The following is a 20,538-nucleotide window of genomic DNA, read 5'->3' as shown; positions in this document are numbered from 1 at the left end:
CTTACATCTTGTAAGTTCCCTCCTTAACTATAATAAGAGGGAAAATTACAAGGAGTGGATGGAGCAGCTGCTAATTTTTGAACACTTTCTTTCTATGCCATGGGATGATATTCCATAGTATGGGATCACTACAAACAACAAAGGCAGGATACCTGTTCTAACCTTTGAAGTCCAGAAGTTTTTATATATGTATCACTGGGGATTAACATTTACTGTTATGAAATCATATTTATTATTAGGCCAGAGAAGTTTCTGGATAACAATTATGACTTTATTATCTAAGCCATTTAACAAATTTACATTGTAGCCCCACTGCCTTTTATGGGATAATGATTAACAATTCAGGGCACATTTCTGGACAATAAATTGCAAATAGTTTCAATTCTTGCTTGTTCAAAGATTTCAGGGAAATTCTGTAAAACAGAGCAAACTATGGAGGAGAAGAGAATCACTGATTGTAGCATCTGCATTTTTGTATTTAATGACAGATTTGCAAACCCCCAAAATGCCTGCCACTTTCACTGAGCAGATATAGTACAAGGGGTGATTGATAAGTTCATGGCTTAAGGTAGAAGGAGTCAACTTTAGATAACCTAGCACATTTATTTTTCAACAAAGTTCCCTCCTACATTCACACACTTTGTCCAGCAGTCCTGGAGCATACGGATCTTGGACCTCCAGAAAGTGTCCACAGGTGGGTGATTGATCAGTTCGTGGCCTAAGGTAGAAGGAGATGAGTTATACTGATCTTGTTACATGCACATGCAGGTCAACTCCTTCAGTGATTACGCAGAAAGTTTGAAGTTAATAACTCATCTCCTTCTACCTTAGGCCACAAACTGATCAATCACCCATCTGTGGACACTTTCTGGAGGTCCAAGTTCCGTATGCTCCAGGACTGCTGGACAAAGTGTGTAAATGTAGGAGGGGACTATGTTGAAAAATAAATGTACTAGGTTTTCTAAAATTGACTACTTCTACCTTAGGCCACAAACTTATCAATCACACCTTGTATGTGTTAAGCTTGTAATGCACTTGCAAACTCTGGGCCTCTGTAAGTTGATTTGAAAAAGAATATAGAGTTCTCTCCAGGGTTTGCTGAACAATGTTCTGCTTTCAACCGATTCCATCAAACACAGATAATAATCCTAAAAGCAGGTATTAGATCTTGGTGCACGAAAATAGATTATAGCACCTTATATCAAAAATGCAATTAGCATTTGAAAATTTAGTAATATTGAAATGACTTTACAATCATCAGGCTCCTGAATTGGCATTGATAACTTCATTCAGCACTTCTCTGAACTGATTCTACAACCTACAGACTCATTTTAAAGGACTCTTTATAACTTATGTTCTCATTATCACTCTTATTTGCCCAGTTTGTCTTAATTTGCAACTTGGTGTTTGTCAGTCTTTGTTTAGTATAGCATTTTCAGAATATCCTATTGTATTTTTTTCCCTGTAAATGCCTGCAAAAATGAATCTCAAATAGTATATTGTAACATATACGTACTTTGATAATAAATTTACTTTGAAATTTGATCCTTGTTTCTTGCTGTTCCTGAATTAAACTGATTGCAAAAGTAATAGCAAGCGCATAGAAATTGCTATTAATATCCCCACTCTTTCATAAAGTACACGGATGCAGTCTTTTTCTTTTAGCCTATATAGAGGATGCCACCACTAGCAGAACAGCTGCCTTCCTGATCCAATTATCTCTGATATTGTCTGTGTGAAGCTCGCAAATTCTCTCTGTGATCGCATAGACTCTCCAGATTCCTCCCACATGCCAAAGACTGAGTGGATGGGCGCTAAACTGCCATAAATATGTTGGTGAGATTTAAAACTCAGAGTGTAGAGAGGAGGTATTGAGGAGTATATGAGAAGAACTTGGTTACAATAACATATAGTGGGGGTGCGAATGCTTTGAGAGCCAGCATTAACTTATGGGCTCCTTCTGTATCACAAAGAAATATGATATCATAGTAATATAGTATAAGAACTTCAACATTTGACACGTTATTCTCACTGTTGAAAAAAAACCTGAAACCTTCAGCCTTGTTAAACGAGATGTAATTGGTTTGCATGGCATAATCTCATTATTACTCTCAATAACCACTTTGATAATATGTTCTTTTACTGTCAAGTCTAAGTCTCAATCTTACAAAATAGCCGTACATTCCACACCTGCTGAACACATTTAAAAATTCTGTATATTAATCTTCAAATTACTTGTACATTTCTCAATTTTTACTTCACTTCACCATGTCCTAATATTTCCTTTTACTTTCTAGTTTTCTGACTAAAGATCCCGGTGATTGGGCTGAGCAGTCTCTTGAAGCCTTCAGTGTCGCCACATCCCCTCAATAGCACCAAATTAATAGTTGAATAAGAAAATTAGTGGTAGATAGCTTTTTGAAACCCTGCTAGTTCTCTTCAGGCAGCATTTTCTAAGTCACCAGTGAATGCCACCCTTTTGAAACCAACTGCAAAATCCAGCCAGTTGGTGAATATTGTTTATTACTACATTTCCAAACAAAAGCTAGAAACAGATTGTCTGTTTAGTAAGATGGAAACAAAAAAAGAGCAATATTAAAATGCCATCTTCCCCTGAATAATGAACAGATTGATTGACTGATTGCCTCATAATCAGTCAAATAAGAGGACTTCATTTGGAAAGAATTTCAAAAATCACATTTCTGAATTTAAAATGTTAACAGGTCTGGAGTAAGCAGATAACATGCAGCTCCCTTCTTTCTAGTCATTCCAGTGAACTCCTTTTATGCCTGGTTGATTGGCAGGTTAGTCCCCTAGAGATCTACTGAAATATCTACTGGAATTGTTTTCTTGATATCTTTTGTTCAGTTGTCAATGTATCAAGTTTGGAATAAATATTGAATCAAACTTAAGATATTAGTTAAAGAGTCTTGAGGATTATCTGGTTCTATGAGCAAAATAAAATAAAGGAAGTATTTAATTTCTACATATACAATAATTTCATTTACTTTTCAGTTTCTCACTTTATTATTACTAAAACATAAACTATTATTTTGGGGTTTCTGCATTGTTATATCATGTTGCTGTTTTCCATCTAACTATAGAAATAAGTACTTGATCAAATCAGAAAATCTCTATAATATCAGCATCAATTTTTCCATATAATTGCTCCACACAAATAGTTTTAGGAGTAGAATTCAGCCTTTTTAAAGAGATTTACCTGCAATATTTCCTTTATAAATCCTTCTATTTACCCTACAGTTGAACATATTGACCTCTTGTTCTGTTTAACAATCAAGTGTACATTTACACCAATCTAGGTTTAGGTGAGAAAACAACCATTTGCTATTACTAATGGTCCAAAATGTGAGAATTATTTCCAGAATGAAATTGCAGAACAAATGATGCTTAAACAACTTGTAAAGCAAACAATATCTGTGAGATAAGAATATTAACTCGATGAAGATTTTGTTTTGAAATTTCTAGAGTTAATAAAAAGCCTACAGTTTATACAAAATTTCTAGCAGTCACCTTCATAACTATGAGAAATTTGGGATTCATGCATTTGTGCATGAACATGGGAGTTCTTAACTTCCACACTACTAATTGCTTCTGGTACTTCAACTGTTCTCCAGTGCTAAACTAAACTTACAATACAGATTTTGAACGTTCATGCATTGTTACTTAATGGCTTTGTTCTGCAAGATGACAAAATACTTCTGTGAGATTTGCAAAGTGAAGCCCTAATATAAAGTTCTTTCTTTTAATAAAACAGTTTAGAAGTTTAGAAAACTCCTAACAATTTTCTCATAGCAGGGCTGTAAGGATGCAACAAAGCTGGCTGCAAAGAATAATCTGTGGTAATTTCTGCTTTAATAACATGACTACTGAATAGCTTGCATTGTTTCAGTGAATATCTATGTAAATATTTATACTCATGAGCAAATTTTATTTAAGTGTATAATATCAATGCTCAGAAATATTATTCCCCATTTGTGCTTCTGAAGGAATAAAAATTTAAATTTAAGAAGTATAAATGTAAGGTGGCTAAAATGTAACATTTGTCTAGATTTGTCAGAGCTGACAGCCTCAAATTCATACTGAATGTTAACTTATCTGAAGTTAGTATGAACTCTTGCCTTGCCCTTTGATGTACTAATATATATTTTCCTCTCTTAGAGTTGCTACTTTTGGAATGTAACATTAAAGCAGAGCTGCATCTGCCCAACCAGTGGGCACAAAAGATTCCATGGCACCTGTTTAAATATGATCACATCTCCTTCCTGATGTTCTGTGGTATATTTACCCCTTAATCAACAGCAGATAGACCCGATTATTACTGAATTGGAATTTAGGAGGGAGTTGTATATAAATTGATTACCATATTAGCTGCAGTACTAATATATCCATAGATCAAAAATGTTTTGTTGTCTTTAAAATTCTTCAGGACTTCCTGAGATCCTGAAAGAGACAATAAAAACAAGTAATCCTTTCTTCTTACTTCCAGTAAAAAAAAACAGAAAAACACTCAAACCTCTCAATTTTTCAGGGAAGAAAAACAACCACGAAATGAGAAAAGGTCATTTGCCCTACTGAGCTTTCTCCCTCTGACAGCCACACATAATTTGTGCAGCCTCATGGTCTTCAATCAATTTATTTAATCTCCCAAGGGTAGCACTGCCATGAGAAAAATATACTGTGATCTATCCCTTTGACCCTGATGACAATCAAGTGAATGATTTGAATATATAAAAGAAATGACATTGCAGTTGCTGACAAAGCTGAAGTTCGGGATCCTCGTCAGTATTAACCTGTGAGGGCCAACGTAATCAACAGGCAAATAAAAGATGGATAGAACACACCCAGAAACCTCCTATGCGTATTGCAATGATGTACTGTCAATGTTTTCAGTCATTTTTAAAATCATCCCTAATATTTTCATTTGGGAGTGCTTTAATTTTAGTGGTTAAAGTATAAGGAGGCAATTTATGAAGAATGGTCATATTTTTGGCTGTTATGATCCTTCATATTTCATCCTTATTAAATGCACTGTAACTTACATAAGCTGATCCTGTCAAAATATTCACATTTGATGAAACAACTGTCTTCTCCTGTTTCTTTCATATCCTGCCCTGAATTTAGACTTGGGTCTCTTCCTTATTTTATTCTCTTCTGTATTTTTGTTTTGAATCTTGATGAAGTATCTTGGCCTGAAACATAGACTACTCACTTTTCTCTATAGCTGCTGGCTGACCTGCTGAGTTTTTACAACATGGTGTGTACGTTGATCCCAATTTCCAGCAAATGTAGTCACTCTTGAGTCTCTTCCTTGTTTCCAATGTTCTCTTTCTCCATATCTTTTTATTACATGATCTATTTATATTTGGCAAGAATGTCAACAATACTTGAAATATTATTATATCTGCTTCTTAGAAAGGCAGCTAATGGAACTTCCAAGCTTCCATTTTAAATTCATTAATTGCATGAGGTTATCTGACTTTACACATTGAAGAATACTGAGACTTCATGAAGAACATATGTTGTATATTACCTCACTTCCAAGGATGGTACATTTGAGACCCCAATTATCAATACGCCATGTAAGATATATTCTCTGGAGCATCACGGTGACTACAAGAAACTGCAGAGTTGTGGGCACGGATCAGCACATCACAGGAACCCAGCCTCCCCTCTATAGACTTTGTCTATGCTACTTGCTGCCTCAGTAAAGCAGCCAGAATAATCAGAGACCCCACTCAGCCCTGAAGTTCACTCCTTTCTCTCCCATTGAGCAGAAGAGACCAGCAGAATCAAGGACAGCTTCTATCCCACTCTTGAATGGACCTCTTGTGCGATAAGATGGACTCCTGACCTCACAAACTGTCTTGTTATAATACACTTTATTGTTTACTGCACAGCACTTTTTGATAGCTTTCACACTATTCTGCATTTTTATTGTTTTACCTTACCCTAGCTCAATGCACCATATAATCATTTGATCTGTATGAACAGTATGCAAGACAAGCTTTTCACTGTTTTTGATACCGTAACAATAATTATCCAACAACAATACCAATACAAATCCCAATGCACAAGACAACCTGCAGTGAACATTAATTTAATGAAAGGGTTACCGAGTGAGGAATGTCTTGTGCTGTATTCCCTGGAGTTCAGGAGAATGAGGGGGGATCTCATAGAAACATTCCAAATGTTAAAAGACCTGAATAGATTAGATATGACAAGATTATTTCCCATGGTAGGGGAGTCTAGGACAAGAGGGCATGACTTAAGATTGAAGGATATCCATTAGAACAGAGATGCAGAGAAATTACTTTAGTCAGAGGGAGGTAAATCTGTGGAATTTGTTGCCATGAGCAGCTGTGGAGGCCAAGTCATTGGGTGCATTTAAGGCAGAGATAGATAGGTTCTTGATTAGCCAGGACATCAAGGTGTATTGGGCAAAGGCAGGGGAGTGGGGATGACTGGAATAATTGGATCCGCCCAGGGCTGAATGATGGAGCAGACTCGATGGGCTGAATGCCCTACTTATGCTCCTATATCTTATGGTTTTATGGTCTAAAGGTTAAGTTTTACACAAAATACTGGAACAAAAATCGAACTGAGATATTTCCTTTGCTTCTCACTCCACAGATGCTGCCTGCCTTGCATTGCATTTTCCACCACTTTCTGTTGGTAGCTCATTTCTACTTGTGATTTCCTAAGAAAATTCACACTGATAAATTACTACCATGGAAGTTACTTATTCTCTCACCATTCTTTCACAAGGTGTTAAATGAGCTTTTTAAATTTCATTTTTCCTAGATACATGCAACTTATCACAGAATTTTGATATATTTGATCAGAGATTTAAGGACATAGATCTGGATTTGTGCTGAAGTGTTCACATGCCAGTTGGCCAAAAAAATCTTGCTTCTTTTGTGGTACAAGCATATGACTGTGCTCGTTTGTTATTTTGATAGTTATTTAAAAATTGACTGGGCTTCCCTCCTAACCTGTAAGAGTTACTGAGCATTGCCACAGAACAGTGCATTTCCAATCCTGTTCACTCACAGCAAACCAGAGTTAGTTGCTAACTGCCTTTGCAGGCCAGAAACTCTCTTCACTGTTTCTGTTTCTCAGCTTCTAGATTAATGTGATTTCGCCATCAAAGATAACAGCATTATCGGATTTATAACATCTTCATCAATTCACTCCTACACTGAGCTCAGGAATGATTAAGACATATTTTTTTCATTATGTCATTATGACTATCAAAGTCTTGTTCTGATCCATGAAGCATAAGACATTGGACCAGAATTAGACCATTCAGCCCATTGAGTCTGCTCTGCATGATATCATGAAGTACAATCTTCTCAATCATCCCTTTTCACTTCTAACTTCCTGCCCAACAGAATGACATTGGCCTAGCAACCATTGGAATGGCAATCATTTATCCCCAAATTCTCAAAGCATGAAAATCCAGATTGCCTCTAAAATTCCATTTTTCACTTGTGACGTTTGGGTTCCTACCTTAGAAATTATTTTTATTCTTTAACTGAACTTTTGTAGTGTTGGAGGTAAACTGGTGTGTGGATTCACTTTTATTTTTCATACTAAAAATGCTCTCAAGCAAATATATTTTACCCAACTCAATGATGAGTAAAGGAATTAATTAAGAAGCTACAGATTAGTTAAGTCATTTGAATGTTCTGTGCAACACCAAGGATGATGTTTATAGACTTTTATTTGAGTTATGGTTTCTGCCACACAATCAAAAAAATTGTGCTGATTATGTCTCCACATCTGTGCAGACTGGATCTGTTCTCATGCAAAAGATTAATTAAATAATTGCTTCCCATAAAACAGACTTAGCGTCAAAAGAGTAAACTAAGCATGGAAGTCACTTATGAACTCCATCAGTTCTTTTTGAAGAATATAATTACTAAGGAGTTACACGCTCATTTCCTTCCAGCATATTTTCATTTGAACTGATTGGGTACAAGCTACTTAGTATAAAGTATTATTCAGGAAATTGCTATGAAAGCAGGAAGATGAATATTTGATTGAGAAAGAAAACCCCTCGTTACAATGGTAATCATTTTAACTTCAAAGCATTAATAAAACCTTTTGTGAGCTGCAAATCTCCCCGGACCACTTAGGCACTTTCATCTAATTATAGTTGCAATTTAACAAAGGACTCAAAAGCTTTCTGGTTTATAGTGAAGGGTATGGCAGATGAAACTGTCCATCTAACATGTCAACTTTAGGGGATTAAAAACATGGTTTTCCAACCAGCACTGGCAAAAGCAAGAAAAGAACATTGTTCTCTAGAGTGACTCATCATTTTCTCTATATATCCTTAGAATTGAATTATTACACAGGGAACTATCAAAAATAAGATTATCTGAATGTTTTAAAAATTTTGTGTCTGCCTTTTTGTTGCTGAAATTTATTTCTTAAAGGATCATTATTCAATGTGCTAAATTGCACTTTTTGGCAACATCTAGAAATTTTGTACATATGCAATGAGTTTCCCAAAAAAACCCACTGTAGAATAGGAAGTGTATAGTTTGGGGGAAAGACAGAGGTTGGAAACAGGGAACGTTTATTCAATGGAAACATTCAACAAATCCACCGTGATTGTTTGACAACTATTTTTTTGAAATATCTCAAATCATGATTGTGCCAAAGTCTAGTCTGTTCTCAGGTGGATGCATAAGATCACATGCAAATATGTCATAAAATAAGTCAAGCTTTCCCCAGCGTTCTTTCCTAATATTTATTCCTAAACTAATATGCTACCTTCAGATAATTTTGTCATTATGGTATTGATCTCTTATTGATCCTTCCTGCAAAGAAATTAGCCAGCAGGTTCCCTAAATTACAAATATCGTGATACCTCATTGGCTGAGAAGCAGTTTGAAAGTTTTAAGTTCGAGAAAGCTAAGTTATAAATTGTTTTTTTTTACTGTTGGCAATAGGCAGAGTAGAGTAAAAATCTCTGTTAGCATAGCATTCCTGTCTTGAGTTCTATGAGTATCCCAGATGGAAAAATACATTGGTAATCCCTTAAAAGTGACATGTTAAATGGATGGGTTCATCCTCAGTATCCTTTGCTGTAAACTGGAAAGCTTTTGAGCCCTTTGTTAAATTGCAGCTATAATTAGATGGATGGTACTAAGTGGTCCAAAGAGATTTACAGCACACAAAAGGTTTCACTAATGCTTTGAAGTTGAAATTATTGCCATTATAATGAGGGCTATATTTTTTTTTAAATCAGATTCATCTTCCTGGGTTCATAGCAATTTCATGAATAATAGTTTAGGTACACGATACATAATATAATCAGTTCAAAGGAAATTACATTGGAAGAAAGTCAGCCTGTAGCCACTAAGCAATTTCATCCTTCAAAGAGTTACTGCTCTACATCAGAAATATCTTGGATGCTCAGTCTACTATTTCTGTATCAGGTCTTCATTTATGGCCAGCAATTATTTCATTAATCAAGTGTGAAACAGGCAGCTTCATCATCACAGATGTGGATGCTTTCATCAGTGGATTATTTTTTAAATTAAGTGCCAGAAAATGCAGAGCCTGAGTCTAAATGTCATATCCTTTGTTCTAAAATGAAGCATTCAAACCAGTTAATTGCACTGTAGTGAGAAACCAGTGGCTCCCTCTTGAAATGGGAGTTCAGTGACATGGCAGAGATTCTAACTCACCCGTCCAAGAAACTGGAATGTTGCTAAATGAGATTAATCAGCGATGTGGCCATAATATTTTCACAGACATCATTGAACGTTTCCACCTCTAAATTGTAATATCTATCCACTATCTACAAAAAAACACAGCATTTAGTCATCTTGTCTATTTCAACAGCAACATACAAACCCATGACCTCTGCCATTCAAGAAGACAAGGGGAGTAGTCAGATGGAAGCACCTCTACCTGCAGATTCCCCTCTGAGTAACGCATACCATTGTGATTTGAAAATAGATTCCTATTGTTCTGTTGTTATGGAGTTTACTGAATGTCCTGGAATTTCTTACTGAACAGAATTTTGAAGGCATCTTCGCCATAGGTTCACATCAGTAAGAAAGCAGCTCAATTTAAGGACAAGAAGATCTGGCCTTACTGGTAAAATACTCATCGTTCGTTTGTAATGTGCCATGTCATATGATATGAGCGACCGTGGTCTTTCCATGACCGTAATTGTTCTTGGTGATTTTTTTTTTCTACAAAAGTTTGCTGTTGTCTTCTTCTAAGCAAGGTCTTTACAAAATGGGTGACCCCAGCTGTTGTAATGTGAGTATTATTAAAAGTAAGTTAGTACTAATTGGGAAGCTGTTGGTAGCAGGAGGCAGGATCCAGGGTTGGCGGGGTCTTTACTTCCGCTATTTTTACTCCCAGTATGCATTGTATATAGTTCCTCCACCCATGCCGCACGAGGTACCTGGAAGCCTTGGTATTGTAAATATCATTTGCCGTCCCAGGTAAAGATGCTCTTTTGGCCATCAAGTTGTCAAGTGGTCTTTTTGTAAAGTAGAAGTTACCACATATTTTTGGCGACGAGGTAAACTGGTTTTGTGGACGGGTCGGTCCCATTTTCGATGAGCGGGCGAGGAGCCCTGTGTACGGATGGCTGTGATCGGAACGCTCAGTGTGTTCGACAAGCAAATCAATGAGTGGCCAGGGTATGAGGAAAGGTTGGGCCACTTTTTCTGTACTAATGGAATTACTGAGGAGGCTATGAAGCACTCTGTTCTCCTGAGTGTGTGTGGGGCAAGGACGTACAAGCTGATATGGAACTTAGCTACGCCATGGAAACCAGGAGAAATTCCATACGACAAACTGGTCAAGCTCGTGGGGAACCACCACAATCCTAAGCCTTTGGTGATAGTTCAACGGTTCAAGTTTCACAGCCATGTCTGGAAGTCAGGTCAGTCTGTGGGCGATTTTGTGGCAGAGCTCTGGCAGCTGTCGGAGCATTGCTATTTCGGAGCCGTGTTGAATGACATGCTTCGTGATAGATTAGAATGCAGCATTAATAATGACAAGTACAACACCACTTGTTGGGGAAAACCCCACTGTTGACTTTCAAGACAGCCCTAGAGATTGCCCAAGGCATGGAGATGGCTGCTAATAATGCCAGGGATATACAGAAAGGATATGGGGGGTCGCGGTCGACGGAAGTGCTCCAAGTCAGGAGGGAGACTGGTAGACAGGAAAAGCGGGTGGAATGTTTTCGGTCTGGAGGAACACATTATGCAAATGTTTGTAAATTCAAAGATACTGTCTGTCATGCTTGTAGCAAGAAAGGACATTTAGTTAAAAAGTGTAGGAGCATAGAGGGTAAGGTTAAGCCTGGGCAGGGGAAAGCTCAACAGGCTCAGGCAGCCACACACCACCTAGGAGAAGCAGACGAGGAGGCAGCGTGTGCCTACAACATGTTTGGGGTGGAAACGGATGAGGGACCACCTGAACCATATTATGCCACAGTCACTGTCAAGGGAGAGGACATTAAGTTCGAGATTGGTTCAGGGGCTACTGCATCGGTCATTAGTGAGGAGACCTACAGGAGGACATGGGGATCCAACCTGCCTCCCATCAGACCATCTGAGCTCCAGCTCAGGACCTATTTTGGGGGTGTTATATGTGGATATTTTGGCCAGGGGCTAGAAGGCTGAAGCCAGGCTGGTGATGGCTAAGGGCAGTGGGCCCAGTCTTCTGGGCTGTGAATGGCTTCGCAAAATCTGGCTCAACTGGCATGAATTTAAATATGCACACATGACGGAAGAGCATGAGGTGCAGCGTGCAGATGAAGTCACCGATGGCAATGTGAGTGACAGACATAGTCCGGACTCGTTTGAGAGTGAGCTCGCAGCGCAGCTTGTGGCTCTTCAGCCTATTACAGGAGCAATTGAAGTTACCCCCTCGGCACTGAAAGCCAGCAAGCCACTTCCAGTACGGCAAAGCAGTGACTCAGCACTTGTACCACCTGCCCAGTTACAGCAAGGTGCATCTCAGTCTGATGATCCTGCTAACAGGAACCTGCATGTGAAGCCAATCGTAACTGTAGCAAACGGGGCACCCGCGGACGATGTAAGAACAGAGCCTCCAGGACCACCGGACAAGCATTCAGAAAGCACTCTAAGTGATTTGACAAAGAAAGTATAATTTTCTGGAGGCGGTGGCCCCCCGGGAATCCATGTGCTACCTTTTAACTCTATGCTGAGTGGAAGATTCCTTGGCCTGAGTATTCATGGTATTGAAGAGAACAGCCGTTCAAGAAAAGAGAACCTGCTCCAGGGGAATGAATGTATCATCAAAATCAATGACTGTAATTTAACAGACAAGAGCTTTGTTCAAGCACAAGAGGTTTTCTGAAACACATTGTGATATCCTGCTGTTGAACTCCAGATAGTTCCAAGGTATAACAAGGAACTCTATGAAAAAATTTGCAATTGGGTCTATTCTGATTCACGGTCGTGACAATGGTTCAAATACCAAAGTTCCTTTTTCAGTGCGTTCCAAGCTAAGTGGCAAACCTGCAGATGCCATTTATCTCAATAATACTGAGAATAGCTTGCCACCGATTTCAAAGAAGCTCAGGAGTCCAAAACAGTTAAGGAGCAATGACCACTTAATGCATACCAGGAAAGCATGTCCACCAGTGACTTTGCTAGAGGGAGACACACCGGCAGAGGGGACAGAGTTCCCTGAAGAGGATGGACATTCTCACGCGGACACACAGACCCCTCTCATGTCCCCAACACTAGATCCACCCAAAACATCCTCACCAGCGGTGCCTGCTGGGTCACCGGGGGTAGTGCATAGATCGCAGCGCCCTCGCAAACCTCCTGACAGACTGAATCTTTGATTGAATAGCTTCTTTTGTTGTTAGATTGAATGTTGAATTTGCCATTGTTTTATTTAGGTGTTTTTGTATTGGTAACCTGTTGCTAATGATACCACTGTTTTTATTTCCCAGTTCTTCTATATTTGGGGAAGATTGGATTTTAAAAGGGGGAGAAGAGTTGTAATGTGAGTATTATTAAAAGTAAGTTAATACTAGTCGGGAAGCTGTTGGTAACAAGAGGCGGGATCCGGGGTTGGCGGGGTCTTTACTTCCGCTCTTTTTACTCCCAGTATGCATTGAATATCATTCCTAAACCCAGGCCGCACGAGGTCCTTGGAAACCTCTGTATTGTAAATATCATTTGCCCTCCCAGATAAAGATGCTCTTTTGGCCATCAAGTTGTCGAGTGGTCTTTTGGTAAAGGAGAATTTACCACACCAGCCATCATTCAATACTCTTCAGAGATTGTCCACCTGGTGCTAATGGTCACGTAACCAGGACTTGAGATATACAGCAGCTGCTCATACAGCCATCCACTACCTAATGCCATGTCTTCATGTGACTCTGAGTAGAGAATTAACCTGGTTCTACACCTTGTACAAGGGTGACCTGCAGGCTAGCGGACAGAAGGAGCACCTTACACCTCCTTTAGTAGGGACATATCTCCACCCTACCACTCAACACACACACACACCCTCACACCCACTAAATTAACAAAAGAAACACTTGCACTGTGACCAAAATCAGTTCCTTTATGTCTAAAAGCTATTGCTCTAAAGTGAATAGCATAAAATGTGAAGGTGGTATCTAAGTACAGTGAACAAAATGCCAGTGGAGCACCAACATGCATTATTGAAGGCAGTTATAGGAATATATAGAGTCTAGACTTTATTCATTATGTGTATGGACAAATAAGGGCTGACTACTTTGTTGAAGTCACTTAGTAATGTTGTATTGAGCACAGCAGGCACCAGGCTGGAGTCATTCAGAAGAATGTGGATTACAGTATGGCCTAAGCAGTGATCCTTAAGTGGACAGCACTTGATGTTACTGAACTAGAACGTAGAACCAGAAAGGGCAGAGATACTGGTGCTGATCCAGCTCCACGATAGTCCAGAAGATATCTGGAGATGAGGAAGTCAGATGGGTAATTATGATATTAAGTTGGTATTAAGGTCCTGCAAAGTTAGTGTATGTGTAAAATGCCATTCTGTGATTTCTTTATACAATAAATGGCTGTTGCACAACAGCTACCCCATGAACTTGAAAGAACAAGATCTTAACCAATTGAAAAGTGACTGACAAATAATTGGAACATATAGTTGGCATATTGCCACATAACCATTTCTCACATGCACCACGCTTAATTTCACTATCAGGAAGAAACAGATAATTCTCATTTCTTCCGATGGTCTATTCTTTAGCCAATTCCAATCACAACAAACTATATTCACCCTTCATTTTCTTCCAACTCCATCCACACTATTTTATCCCTTACTCACTCCAAACCTCCTCCTTTCTTTTCTCTTTGCAGTTCTCTCCTGTTCTTTTATCCTTTCCCTTTGACTACATTCTCAACTCTCCGTTTCCCTTTCCAGCTTCCTTGGCCTTCTCCTTTCCTCTTTTTCCCTTCCTCCCTCTCCAACATCCTTCCCCTCCAAATCCCTGCCCCTTTGTTTAGCCTTCCCAACTCTCCATAGTTCTCTTGTTCTTCCTCACTGAGTAAATGGCAATCACTTGACTTGATTCCTGACCAATTAGTTGTTCTTGAAATGTAGTGATTAAGTGATCAAGTGAGTCTAACTCAAACAGTGCACTCTCCTTGATGCTCCTATACAAAGCTGTTGGAATGGAGGCAGGGAGTCTTACACCTCTCAATCTTCTCAGAAAGTTTAGACACTGCTGTGCTTTCTTGACTAATGAGGAGGTTTTGTGGGTCCAGGTTAGATCATCCATTATATGCTCTCTGAGGAACTTTGTGCTCTTCACCCTTTCTATGGCAGAGCCAGTGTTGTGCAATGGAGAAAAGTTTACATGTGCCTTCCTGAAGCTCACAATCATCTCTTCTGTCTTGTTGTTTTTGCACCATTTGAAAAGCCTTTCTTCCTCCTCTGTGTATGCTGGTTTATCATTGTTGCTGATGAGCCCAACCACTGTTGTATCATGAGTGAACTTCATGTGGTTTGAGCTGGATCTGGCAGTACAGTTGTGAGTCAGCAGCGTGAATCCCAGTGGACTGAGCACATAGCCCCGAGGACACCAGTGCTCAGTGTGAAGGAGCTCAAGATGTTGCTACCAACTCCGACTGACTGAGGTCAAGAAGTCTAAGATCCAGTTATAGAGAGAGGTCACATCATTCATTAGCACCAAATCGCACATATCAGCAAGGTGTTGCCGTCGTAGATGCACAGGGTAGACTCTTAATCTGTTATGGTTTGTATAGCTTGCCATATACGCTGCATGTCCCTGGTGTCACCAAGGCGAATGTGAATTTTCTGTGAGTAATCACACTTTCCTTCCTGGAGATGGCACAGTAGTGAAGGTCTATTGTTGACCTTAGAGTCACCCTGTCACCCAATCTAAAGGAAGCAACACGATCTCTGAGGAGTGCACCTACGTCGGCAGGTATCCATGGTTTCAGGTTTGCCTTGGCAGTGAAGTGTTTAATCACGATACTGTTCTCAAAGCAGTTTCCTATGTAGCCAGTTACCAAACACACATATTCATCAATGTTGATGCGATGATCATAGGCATCCACATCCCTGAATATTTTCCAGTCCGCACTACGAAGCAGTTCTGCAGTGCTGAGGAGGTACCTTCTGGCCAGGTCCTGGTCTTACTGCTCCCTGATTTGACTTGTTTAATCAGTGGTCGGTAGGCAGGAGTTAGCAAAATGGATATGTGGTCTGAGTATCCAAAGTAAGGGCAGAGGGAGGCTTTGTAGGCCCCACAAACGTTGGTATGAACCAGTACTAATGTATTCTCTTCTGTGGTTTTGAAGTTGACCTACTGGTAGAACTTTGGCAGGACTGTTTTTAAGTTGGCATGATTTAAGTCACCAGCAACAATGAAGGTGTTTTGTTTTGCAACTCCAGAACCTAATCAAAAGAAAATGCGGGAGGCCAGGAAAACTTGTCTAATTAGTTTCCTTTTAGTGAGCTGCTCGCTTATGATGTAGTGGCGTAATGACATTCTCGTACTTCTTATGTATAACCTGAAATAAAATATGTAAACAAACAAATAATATTTAATCAAATGATATATTTACAATATTACTCAGATATTACTGAAATATTACATACACTACTCACCTCCCTGCTTAGCTATAAACTGCAACTCAATATAGGTTGCATCTCAACTCAAGTATGTAACATATTACTCTCTAGTCATATATACATGGTATAGTATATAATACAACTACCATATAGACATCCACAGCATAGTCAATTTTAAATTGACCCATGAGGCCTAAACATGTAATCATTGTGGAAAAGTTATTAATCTTGTGGGATAACCATATAGCCATATAACAATTACTGCACAGAAACAGGCCATCTCGGCCCTTCTAGTCCATGCCCGCACCTAGTCCCACTGGCCCGCACTCAGCTCATAACCCTCCATTCCTTTCCTGTCCATATACCTATCCAATTTTACTTTAAGTGACAATGCCGATAATAAATGATAATGTCTTTCCTTACAAGGTGGCGGGGTGGGGGGTGGGGTGTAGTCACACTGCTTGGCAGGTGGCGGCCTCCTCCATCGTGGTTGTGGTAGTTGACTCTGGGGCTGCAGCAAGTGATTCTAACAGCTCTGGAAATGCTTCTTCTCCAACAGTTGACTTTATCTCCTCGACCGATAGTCATGTTGTCCCCGGATGACATCTGACACATTCTCACAATCTCCACTGTGTAGGAGAATGGTCCAGTTCTGTCCTTAAACTTTTCCAATGCCCACTATAGCTCAGCTCTGTAGTCCCTCGCCAGGACTGCTTGTCCAGGATTGAAACATTGAACCAACCTTCTTGTTGATGAGCCCTTAGTTTGCCTCAGCTGTCAGTCCTGCGTGTTCTTTCTGAGATTGGGTTTGAGGAGAAGCAAGTGTGACTGCAAGTGATGACCCAGGAAAAGCATAGCTGATGAGTTTGCTGTATTATGATACGCAAGAAGCAAATTGGTAAGCTTCTGATTCAGTATTAGTGTAGTGTGTTTTGCTAACATTGCTTGAAGTGAATCCTTTAGACTCCAGACAAATCTTTCCACCGAGCCATTTGTAGCTGGATGGTATGGTGAAGATGTAATATATCTTATTCCATTCATTTTCAGTAAGTGGCCTATCACGGGCTTCAAGAGAGCTTTGCCAAGAGGGGTTTCTCACAGGTCAGAGGCGGTTATTTAAAAAGGGAGCTTCAAGAGCATTACTCCATTGTACGTGGCCTATCAGCAGATATAACCAGAGCACCTGTTGTGAGTTAAATAGCAGTGAAGGTTCAGGCATAAAAGGGAGAAACTGTCCAGTGGAGCGGTCATCGATGGAGTGATCTAAGGCAGAGTGGTAGGTGCTTTGGCTCATTCGGGCTTCAGCAATAATGGGTCAAGGCGAGGTAAGTTACCTGTGAGTAATAGAAACAGGAAGTATGTCTGTGAGGCTGGTGTTCTGTACTGCATGTCAGATGTGGGAAGTCCAGGAGATTCCCAGCTTCCAGGATGGCCACAACTGCACTAGGTGTGTCGATCTGCAGCTCCTTAGGGACCGTGTTAGGCAATTGGAGATGCAGCTCGATGACTTTCATCTGGTCAGGGAAAGTGAGGAGGTGATAGAGAGGAGTTATAGGTAAATAGTCACACTGGGGCCTCGGGAGACAGATGAGTGGATAACAGTCAGGAGAGGGAAGGGCAGGAGTCAGATACTAGAGAGTAACCCTGTGCTGTCCCCCTTAACAACAAATACTCCTTTTTGAGTACTACTGAGGGCGGACTGCCGACCTGGGGGAAGCAACGGTGGCCGTGCCTCTGGCACAGAGTCTGGCCGTGTGGTTCAAAAGTGTAGGGAAAAGAAGAAGGCAGCAGTAATAGTGGACTCTATAGTTCAGGGGTTCAGACAGGTCATTCTGTGAACGGAGGAAAGAAAGACAGATGGTGGTTTGCCTCCCAAGTGCCAGGGTCTGGGATGTTTCTGATTGCATCCATGATATCCTGAAGTGAGAAGGTGAACAGCCAAAAGTTGAGGTACATATTGGTACAAATGGCATAGGTAGCAAAAGGGAGGAGGTCCTGAAAACAGACTACAGGGAGTTAGGAAAGAAGTTGAGAAGCAGGACCTCAGAGATAGTAATCTTGAGATTACTGCCAGTGCCACGCGCTAGTGAGTATAGGAATAGAGGGAGGTGAAAGATTGAAGCAGGGGGCAGGGATTCAGATTTCTGGATCAATGGGACCTCTTTTGGGTAGGCATGACCTATACAAAAAAGGTTGGGTTGAATCTGAAGGGGACCAATATCCTGGCAGGGAGGTTTGATAAGGCTATTTGGGAGAGTTTAAGCTAGAATTGCTAGAGGATGGGAACTGAACTGAAGAGGAGGAGGTAGGGGCAGTTGGCTCACAAATAGAGACAGCTTGGAGACAGTGCAAGAGGAAGGATAGGCAGCTGATAGAGAAGGAATACGCTTAGACCAATGGTTTGAGGTGTGTCTATTTTAATGCAAGAAATATTATGAACAAAGTGGATGAGCATAGAGCATGGATCAGTACTGGGAGCTATGATGTTGTGGCCATTACAGAGACTTGGATGGCTCAGGGGCAGGAATGGTTACTTCGAGTGTCAGTCTTCAGATGTTTCAGAAATAACAGGGAGGGAGGCAAAAGAGGTGGGGATATGATTCTGTTTATCAGAGATAGTGTCATGGCTTCAGAAAAGGAGAAAGTCATGGAGGGATTGTCCACTGAGTCTCTGTGGGTGGAAGCTAGAAACAACTCTACTGGGTGTTTTAATGACCACACATGAGTAACAGGGACATCGAGGAGCAAATAGGGAGACCGATTCTGGAAAGGAGTAAAAAGAAGGGTTGTTGTGGTGGGAGATTTTAATTTCCCAAATATTGATTGGCATCTCCCTAAAGTGAGGGGTTTAGATGGGGTAGCGTTTGTTAGATGTGTTCAGGAAGGTTTCTTGATGCAATATGTAGATAAGCCTGCAAGAGGAGAAGCTGTACTTGATCTGGTATTGGGAAATGTACCTGGTCAAGTGTCATGTTTCTCAGTAGGAGACCATTTTGGAGATAGTGATCACAATTCTATCGCCTTTACCGTAGCATTGGAGAGGGATAGGAACAGACAAGTTAAGACAGCGTTTAATTGGAGTAAGGGGAAATATGAGGCTATCAGGCAGGAACTTGGAAGCATAAATTGGAAACAGATGTTCTCAGGGAAATGTTTGGAAGAAATGTGGCAAATGTCCAGGGAAAAATTGCGTGTTGTTCTGCATAGGTATGTTCCAATGAGACATGGAAAGGATGGTAGGTACAAGATCCGTGGTGTGTGAAGGCTGTTGTAAATCTAGTCAAGAAGGAAAGAAAAGCTTACAAAAGGTTCAAAAAACTAGGTAATGTTAGGAACCTGGAAAATTATAAAGCTAGCAGAAAGGAGCATAAGAATGAAATTAGGAGAGCCTGAAGAGGCCATACCATGAGAAGGCCTTGGTGAGCAAGATTGAAGAAATCCCCAAGGCATTCTACAAGCATGTGAAGAGCAGGAGAATAAGATGTGAGAGAATAGTACCAAACAAGTGTGACAATGGAAAAGTGTGTATGGAACCAGAAGAGATAGCTGAGGAACTTAATGAATACTTTGCCTCAGTATTCACTACTAAAATGGATCTTGGTGATTGTAGGGATGACTTACAGCAGACTGAAAAGCTTGAGCATGTAGACATTAAGAAAGAGGATGTGCTGGAGATTTTGGAAAGCATCAGGTTAGATAAGTCTCTGGGACAGGACGAGATGTACCCCAGGCTACTGTGGGAGGCAAGGGAGGAGATTGCTTAGCCTCTGGCAATGATCGTTGCATCATCAATGGGGGTGGGGGAGGTTCTGGAGGATTGAAGGGTTGCAGATGTTGTTCCCTTATTCAAGAGATGGAGTAAAGGTAGCCCAGGCAATTATAGACCAGTGAATCTTATTTCAGTGGTTTGTAAGTTGATGGAAAAGAACTTGATAGGCAGGACTTATGAACATTTGGAGAGGCATATTATGATTAGGAATAGTCATCATGGTTTGTCCAAGGCATATCATCCCTTACGAGCCTGACTGAATGTTTTGAGGATGTGGCTAAACACGATGATGAATATAAAGCAGTAGATGTAGTGTATATGGATTTCAGCAAGCCATTTGATAACGTACCCCATGCAAGGCTTATTGAGAAAGTAAGGAGGCATGGGATACAAGGGGACCTTGCTCTGTGGATCCAGAATCGGCTGGTCCACAGAAGGCAAAGAGTGATTGTAGATGGATTATATAATGCATGGAGGTCAGTGAACAGTGGTGCGTCTCAGGGATCTGTTCTGGGACCCCTTCTCTTCCTGATTTTTATAAATGACCTGGATGAGGAAGTGGAGGGATGGGTTAGTGGATTTGCTGATGACACAAAGGTTTGAGGTGTTGTGGATAGTGTGGTGGGCTGTCAAAT

Source organism: Hypanus sabinus, chromosome 20 (assembly GCF_030144855.1).
Source record: "Hypanus sabinus isolate sHypSab1 chromosome 20, sHypSab1.hap1, whole genome shotgun sequence".
In the NCBI taxonomy this organism is placed as follows: domain Eukaryota; kingdom Metazoa; phylum Chordata; class Chondrichthyes; order Myliobatiformes; family Dasyatidae; genus Hypanus; species Hypanus sabinus.
Note: the sequence above shows the minus strand (reverse complement) of the source record.